At 42.7% G+C, this 8,945-nt stretch overlaps 1 non-coding gene across 1 annotated transcript; it reads right to left on the reverse strand.

Annotated features, from left to right (window-relative positions):
* Nucleotides 1–450: 450 nt before the first annotated feature.
* On the reverse strand, nt 451–557 carry LOC119036545 (U6 spliceosomal RNA). The gene has a single exon (XR_005080018.1). It is a non-coding gene; the product is annotated as a U6 spliceosomal RNA (small nuclear RNA).
* Nucleotides 558–8,945: the final 8,388 nt, after the last annotated feature.

Raw genomic sequence — 8,945 nt, forward strand, 5'->3', positions numbered from 1 at the left:
CGGTGTGTGAACAGGGTGATGAGCATGAGGCACTCTGGCCTGTTCCACAGATTGGATAAAAGTCATCCTAGGGAACGTGGTGGTGTGTGAAGCTAGAACAACGGGCAGGTTGATCGGGACCACGCCTCCTCCTCTGAGTAAACAGCCAAAACCAACACTCTTGATTCACTTGAATACTACAGGTTTACTGCCTCCTCTTTGCCATTGTTTTATGAGATGTCTAGGGCAGAAGACGTACATTTAATGTTTCTTCCTCATCATTACACCTCCCGTACTCTGTTAATTAAGTTGGGAAGGGGAGCTGGGAGCACAAATCAGGGTCATAATTATGATGCAAATACCACACTAAATGAACACCTGGAAAGGGGTCATTTAAACAGCACTATTAAAGGGAAGTGAATATTTTTAGGGTATTCTAGGGAAACATCTCTATATAAGGTATAAAATTAGGAAAATATGGAACACTTCACGAGTTTGTGTGTCGTCCTTGCACAGGGGTCGTGCTAGCCTTCTCGGTATCGCTCCAATTTTAGTATGTGTGCTGCTGGAGTGAGCACTAAAAGTACTGCTAAAGCATAAATAAATGCCCCATTTGTAATTGTGTCCTTGTTACCAAGAAGATTTCTTCCTATAAATTCATAGTCATCACTTAGCAGAGAGGTGTGTTCTGAGGCCAAACACCTTTGAACATTATAATTTTAGACTGACTCCTGAGCTCCAAACCAAAAGCAGAAACTTTTTGCCAGCTCTGGAATACATAGCAAACAGGGTAATACTCATTTAATTCCTTCACACAGTAATCTGATGGCTAAATATGCTTCAGAGAATCTTTTAGGGCTAACTGGAGAATTAAATCAATCAGAGTGCATAAATTACAAGAAAAGTGCTGTTGGTGTCAATTACCTAAGCTCTGTGGATGTAAGTCTTCTAATTTCCTGTTAAATCAGTAATGTTACCAATTTCACTCTATTATTTTAAATAGGACTGTAGCTGCACTTGCTAGGAGTTGAATGAGGGCAGACACATGTGAATAGTTAATGAGTCTCACCAAGTAATAGCAAGTTGAAAGTGTCAATAACAGTGATATTATAACATGGCTCTCAAAGCTCCAACCTGACATCCACAAGAGGTTTAAATCTGTTTGCTTTTTAATTTGTTCCTCATACTTTCTCTAAATGCGTTTTGTACACAGCAAATGCCAAGTGAATAGAGTGTTCCTACTGCCTTCGGAGTCCCTATCTTCCCCCGAAGATAATGACCCTGAGTTGGTACAGGAAGTCTTGGCTGCACTTTCCCTCGTAATCTACCCACCCCCACTGCTAGAGGCTACATTTCACTGACTCATAATTTCCAAGTATGATCAGCATGCTGACAGGAAAGACAGAGTCACTGGGCAGAGCAGCGGCCCTGGAGAGCTGGCCAAGGCCTATCCAATAACCTCTGCCACCATTCATGGCAAAACAGAAATGAGGACAACAACAGTATCCCAGTATCCTCAAAACCTAGAGTACAAAAGCATCTGAGTGTTAAACCCTTGCAATTTTGCTGCTTCCTCGGGACACCACACACCTTCCATGACTCACCAAACTAAATGGGAGGTATGTGGCTTTCCTTAGCAATTGGCTATCATTCACTTCCCGTTCTCCAAAAATAACAAAATTAGCCAACGACATACATATCACACTGATATTGCAAGAATCAAACTTACTGAAGGCCAAGTTGCAACTGAGGTTTACACAGACTTCAATAAGAGTCTAGGGACATCACGTACTATGGGGTCAGGTTGGGTCTTGCATGAAATGCAGTCCTGTTGTAAAACATTTTTTCAGATGGCACAGAGACGACACTAGTCAGCCAATTCTTGAACAGGAAACAGAACTCTGCCCTTCTACCTTCTTTGGTAAAGTCTCATCTTCTTTGAGTCAAAGAAATTCAACTTCTAAATCACCCCATTTTTCTTCTGTTTGCATGTTCCTGTCTGTGAGTATCTTGCAAATTTAAAGGTAACTGCCATTCTCTAGACCCATTCTCAAGCACAGAATCTTTGGTGAATGGAGGGGAATCCTATGACAAAGAGTAAGTATGAATTAGTCAATTGTGAACCAGCCAGATGAACTAAATGGCTAAATTCTAAATACATTTCAGGAACTGCTAAAGGGTGAAGAGTTCAGGTCAAGTCAGACCTTGAAGTTATATCTTTCACTTGGTCAGTTTGCTACTCGCTCAGCAGACATTTCTCAGAAGCTTCCTTTGGTGCTATGGGAACTAAACGTAAAAACAAATGGATGAATGGAAGCAGAGGGGAAGGAAGGGGAGGAAAGCAGCCCAGATAAACTCCTATATAACGAGTCACTTGTCATTTCACAGAACTGAAGAGCATTAAGAACAAGGAAACTGGCAGGTCTGCCTGCTCGTATTTCCTGGGTTCACGAAAAGCCACAGCAGTCCTGTGTGAGGCTGGTCCGTCCCACACCAGGAGTGAAGACAATAAACTTAGAACTATGATGCTCATTCTGCTGTATGAGATTGGAGAGATCCTGAGAGAAACAAACTCAACTTTTACATATGGAAACCGGGTCACAAAGAAATCAGGGAGTTGTGGGAAGACATAGGGCTCATTAAGAGCTAACTAGAAGCAAGGGCCCCAGACCGGAGGCCCAGCATTGCTCCCCATTGCTTCTAGTCTAGCCATATCTGGTTTACTTTACAGATTATAGGGTACTTACATGCTGATTAATTTTCTATTTTCAACCTCTGTGACTGTAAATGAGATTAGAATGTTTGTATGATGGGAAATTCAATGGTGCATCATGTGATAGCAAGAAAAGAAATGTGCTTATGATAAAATCCTCTCGGACACAAATAACTCAGCAAGCTGTTGAGGAAGGCCAGGTCCGCACACATGGCGATGTTATTATTAGCCAAGGCTCCAGCTATGTTCGCATTTCCAGTAAGGGGAGAGGAAAGAAGACTCTAAATTCTTCAAGAAAGATTTACCTAGCGCATAACCTTTCACTCAGAAACTGAGTTCTTTCCCGCCTCAATACAAAAATATCTATTTTTGTGAAATGATCTTTCCAGAAACATGTCTTATCAAAGAATATTGTAGCACTTTCTGACATAAAAAAAATGCTTTGGTAGAATCATCACAGGCTTTTTGAATAGAAAAAAACCCCACACAACAACAACAACATCAAAATTTCTTACATTTAAAACCTAGTACTTATTTTCAGAAATTATTATTGTTGTTGATGTTATTTCATCCTCTTTTCCCCAGAAGGGTCATATGAAAGTCATTCAAAAATTTCAGAGAGATCGAACAGGTGTCAGATTGTGGCAGCCCACTTCGGTCTGAAGGTTGAGTGGGCTATTGCTTGGATGGACACAGATGGGGAGGGGGAGGGGCAGAGGAGGGAAATGGAAGGGGGAGGGGAGGGGAGAGGGGAAGGGGAGGGAGATGGGAGGGGGAGGGGAGGGGAGGGGAGGGAAGAGCCAGCTTACTCTGAACTGCTTTAGTGCTAGAAACTCAGCCAGCTTTGCATGACTCAGCTGATCCTGCCTCCGGCCTTCGCCATGGAAGCCACATGTGCGAGTATACATTTCTAAGGATGGTACGATTACTACCTAATATCACTCAGGTGCTTGCCACATGCCAAACCCCAGGCCGAGCCCCTCCTCCTGCCAACAGCTCTGAAAGCAGGCCCCATTGTTGTTCCCCTCTGGGGGCGGGGGGATCTGACCTTAGATAGGTGAGGTAACTTGCCCACAGCCCACAGATGGCGAAGTTAAGGTTCAGGCCCAGACGGTCTGATTCTCGGAGAATACTGGATGTCAAATGGCATAGCCTTGAAATGGTAGCAATTTTGGTGGTTGTTTTCTCGATGTAAAGAGGAGTGATTGGATTAGGTAGCTACTGAATCTATCTGCCCCATCGATGGGACTTCCAGTTTGAAAAGTTTGAAGGTTACATTACTATAATGCTGCCTGCTGGAACAAAGGAACCCATGGAGCTCAATAAATACAATAAAAGTTTATTTCTTATGCATGTCAGAGGCCACTGAGGACACAGTCATTGAGGGACCCGGATTCTTTCTATCCTATAACTTGGGCCTCCTCTTGATCCTTGGAGTCCTCAGAGTTCGGAGGGTGGATGGGAAGAGAGTGGAAGGATGCACCAGAGGACGGGGCCTGTTCGCTCTCCATAGGCCCAAATTCAGGAGCATGGTGGCAGCTAACTGCGAAGGCGACTGAGAAGTGTGGTCTGGCAGAGAACAGGGGTATCGGGGGGCATTAGCAGCCTTTGCTTCAGGACCAGTATCTTTACTGGGCTCTCTATTTAATCCCTTCTCCACTGAAGATTTTGTAAAGGACATATAATCCACTTCTTTTAGAAACTGTGCTGTGTACTTACAGCCATTGTTTTGCACCCACCCCCCAGTATCCTGGAAACACCTTTTCTGATTTGCATTAGTTGTACCTTCAGCTTGCATGGAGAAATATAATGAGAATTAGCTGTATGAAATTCACTGCTGTATCTACTGAGAGGACTTTATTAAGGGAAGAAATTTCTCTCTGGTGTTGGCATCAGTAAATGCTATGCTTCTCTTGAATTAGTTTTTTAAAATCTTATAAATACTCTGAATCTTATAATATATCACCTATTCCACTTTGCTGAGGCCACCAACAAGCTCAGATCCAAAGCTGACACCCTTTTCCAGACACTGAGCAGGGACTTGACAATGTTTATTTCTGTGTACAAAGTTCACCCATCTTTACTATTTTCCTATCAAAAACAAAACCATTTTCCCTTCACCCTAATTGTTCCTATTGTTTATTTTACAATTTGTGTTTTATATATAGAGAGAGAACCTTGTGGGACAAGATGGGTAAATTACATGAATTTCATCATATTTGCAAAGTGGAATCTGTGCTAAATTTCAGCTTAGTTATGGGGGTTATTCAGAAAAACAAACATGACAGATACTCCCCAGCTGTCAGGCTGCCTCAGTGCACAGGAAACCCTCCAAACAGCTGCCCCTCCAGGCTGATCTCAGAACAATGGCATTCTGGGTGCTGTCCCCACAAAGTCTCAGAGGTGGGAAGTGCTGGGTGTAGAACGTGTGACCAGACTGCTCTCCCAGGGCCTCTACTTAATGAGGAGCTGTGGGAATAGTTTAGGAATTAACCATGTGCTTGCACTGCAAACCTACAGGGGCTAATTAGCTGAGCGACCTTGAGCAGGCACTTAACCTCTCTGGGCTACTCCTGTCTTTTCTTTGTGAAAGAAAAGGGATTGGACCATTGAATTGGATAATCTCTAAAGCCTTTTCTAGCACAATAAATGTGTGAATTCTTCATAAAGTTAAAATAATTATAATTTCAAAAATTCCTCCAAGCGTTTTAGAAATAAATGAGTACATCTAGAAAAAAAGGGCTAGAAGGCAGCTCCCAAACGGCGAAGCACGTGGGTAGTAAAGGCACTCAGAAACCATCACGGGGAAAAGTAGCTGCTTTTCTTCACTCTGTGAACAACAGGAGTCTCCGTTCCACTACACAGAGGTGAAGGGTTGTACAGACAGGATGTATTCATCTGAGTTGGAAGTTGGCTGAGGCACCCGGACAGTTAATCCATCTCTTAGCTTCAGAAATCTGATTCTACTCTAAGAGCACTGTTGCAGAATTCACAGGGCACGCTGGACCTGGGAACTGGTCTGCTCTGCTGGTGGACTATGGAGAGCCCACCCATGCGTAACCCAGCACATACCCAGAAACCACCCTCGTTTCCTGATTGCCCAAGTCAACGTGACAATGTGAAGGATATCTCAACTGTAACTCAGGAAGACTGTGAGCCTGCCACAGTGAGTCTTTGCTTGCAGTTCAGGACCGCGTGCTGAAAATGCATTTTATGGTGAAACAAGAGATTAGCTAATCTTTCGGGCTAACAGAGGGCCAGCTACAAATGCTTCCTGTGTGTATTGTGAAACTCTGAGATGACAGAGAAGTTCCTCATTGCTCTCTGAATTTCCCTTCCCCCATGACTTTCATTGGTCACATAAGCCATTGTCTATGGCAAGCTGGTCAGGCTATGATTTTGTAATATTTCTTGGTTCACACTTCTAAATTAAATCTTCTTGGAGAAAAGAAAAGAATAAAAAAATCCAATTTTGTCTTGAACTGCGTTTTCTTATTTTTTCTTCATTTATTGGCTAGTCTTATTTTTTGTTAACAAATTCATTCTTTGGATATTCAAGGGCCAAAAAAAGAAAAGGAAAATTAAAAAAACACACACACGGAAACAAAACACCTTAGAAACTGAACACTTAAGCAATAAGGACTCAGACACTGTGGTGCGACTCGGACGCACGGACACAGAGCCCAGGCTACCGCCGTTCAGTTTCAGATATGAGGCCAAGACCAACGATCTGCTTTGATGAAAAAAATGTTAATATTATTTTCTTTGACTTATACTGTGTGCATTTAATATTCCCTTTGGTTTTACGTACAAGAGGATTTCTCTTTCTTCTGGCCTTTCTTGCTTCTCTTTTCTTTCCTTCCTTGCTTTCTTTCAAGAGTAAAGCCATAGGAATTTGTTAGCCACATTGTTCCACTTCATATCTTCTTTCTCTTCTGATTTTATTTTCACTGCAGGCCAGAGTGAAGGCATTACTATTTGGTAGACTTTGGAAATCAAGGAAACACTGACTAGAGGTTACTATAGCCAGGCATGTATTTGTTAACTACCAGGCCCTAACAGTTAGATGTTACTGGCTAGCAAAAGTCTAGGCCTAAAACATCTATCCTCTTATAGCTAGCTATGGTTTATTATTACTATTTAAACACAGCTATAAGATTTCTGGCATAAAAGAGTAGTTGACCTATTTATGTGATGTAAAGAGAAAAATATAAATATTTATTTGTATTTGTATTGGTAAAAAAAAAAAAAACTTTGGAGGGATACACGAGAAACTAAAAACTTGGCTCCTTGGGAGAAAAAAAGAGTGGATGACTGAGTAGCCGCTAATGACCAATGCTAGTTTTATCTGACCTCTTTCTTCATAGTTTCAATAATAAATCTGTTGTCATGCATTCAGTTATAAAGACTGAACTAGCCAAACCTCAGACTTCAAATACACTCACACTCTCCCCAACAACATGTGGTTGTTTCTCATTAGTTTCCTGAGTGCCATGAAGATTCAAAAGTGATACTGTGTGGGTACAATATTTTAAGTTTACCACACCTCCAGTGGAGAAATCTCAACGTATCTCAACTCACAGACATTGACCACTCAGCAAAGCAAGCGTGGTGTTTCAAAGCTGAGGATGTGAAGCCTCACAAGGAAAATCTGTAGCCACAGCTTTCTGAGTCCTGTTTACGTGCGCCTCGTTTCTGAAATCAAACTCCCCCAGAACTCATCCCTCACCAAAGTTCCTGTTCGATTCCACTCTGGTTTCCGTCTTTGTGAAAGCACGTCTTCATGACCAAGAGGCAGAAAGGTCTTACCTGTGTGTTTTGAAACACAGATGGAGTCAGAAATTCCTGCCCCGCAGCTGGCCTGAGATGGAAAAGTTCATGGAGCCCCAGAGCTCCGTGTAGACCCTCAGGACTAAAGGTGAAGAGGCAAGGTTTCAGTAGACATGTTTGGAAGCAGCATACCACACAGCTGGAAATGAAGGCTTGGGCCAATGAAATCAGGAACAATAAATGGATTTGTGTCCAGTGATAATAATTCCTCGTAGTTATAGGTAGATTTACAGCTTCTTCAACATGCCCTATACATTCTCCCTCACTGAGCCTCAAGCAGCTCTGTGCTGCTTTAGAGATAAGAGCTCCAAGGCTCAGGAGATGAAATAGTTCGTCCCTTTGAACCAGATACTGTTGGCAACTGGTGAGCTGGGGCTCACACTTAGGTTTTCTGAGAGCACTTTCCACTAAGCAGACTGCCTTGGGTCCTCAAATCCAGTCACTTGATTAAGTAATTCTCCCACTTAGCCAACTTTTGCTCTGACAAACCTAAGAGTCCTATCAATCTAATACTGAACTACTATTAGGCTCTTTGCATTGCACCAAAACACAAAAGACAAATTTCCATCATTACAATTGTTGTAACAGTGATGAAATTTATGTCTCACTCCCTCTCCTGCCTGTGTTCTCTCTCTTTTTTTAATTGCCTTTGTAATTGAGATTGGCTTAGAAATTAGAGGACGTTTAAAAGTAAGTTTATGATTCAGGTGGGGAGGGGAGAAATCCAGCCCCTCATTTCTAGGGTGGAAGATCTGACGATAGGAGCAGTGCATCACTGTGCTCTTTGCAGTCGTTTTATTTTCCTGAAAACATTTGCCCTTGCTACAAGTGGATTAGAGGTTAGAATGCAGGATTGGCAGGCAGGATTTGTGGTTTCTATTATTAGCCTGCCACAGTTTTATCTCACAAGGGTGAGCACTAAGCAGTGTGGTTTATTGGAGAGAGAACTTGATTGCGAGATGGCACCGGCCCTCCTGTGAATGAGAGACGGCTGAGCACTGGTGAGGGTAAGGGTACAGAGGACAACGTGAGCCCCCTCCTCCACTGAATGTACAAATACGTACAGGACCCATTGCTGTACAGAAGAATCCTACTGCGGCCTCCCCCTCCACGACTTTCTGTAGTTAGAAGAAAAGCCACTCTTTTATGAAGACCTACTCCAGGAAGGGGCAAGGACCCTGAATGTTGCTTTTCCAATGTGTTTCAGGGGCTGTGCACAAACCCATATGCTTGCATCCACAGACTGAGTGTGTGTGTGCGCCTGTTGGGCCAGAACTCTCACGTTGTTTGGAGAAGCAGAAATGCGGGTGATGGTGGCATGTTTTCAGAACATCACTGGTGTTTCCTTGACTTCAAATATCATAATTCAGACTGGATGAAAGACTTTAGGTAGGGAAAGAGAGAAAAAAGAATCTTGTGAGGG

The sequence above is a fragment of the Artibeus jamaicensis genome, unplaced genomic scaffold (genome assembly GCF_021234435.1).
Source record: "Artibeus jamaicensis isolate MK-2021 breed Jamaican fruit bat unplaced genomic scaffold, CSHL_Jam_final scaffold_474, whole genome shotgun sequence".
NCBI lineage: Eukaryota > Metazoa > Chordata > Mammalia > Chiroptera > Phyllostomidae > Artibeus > Artibeus jamaicensis.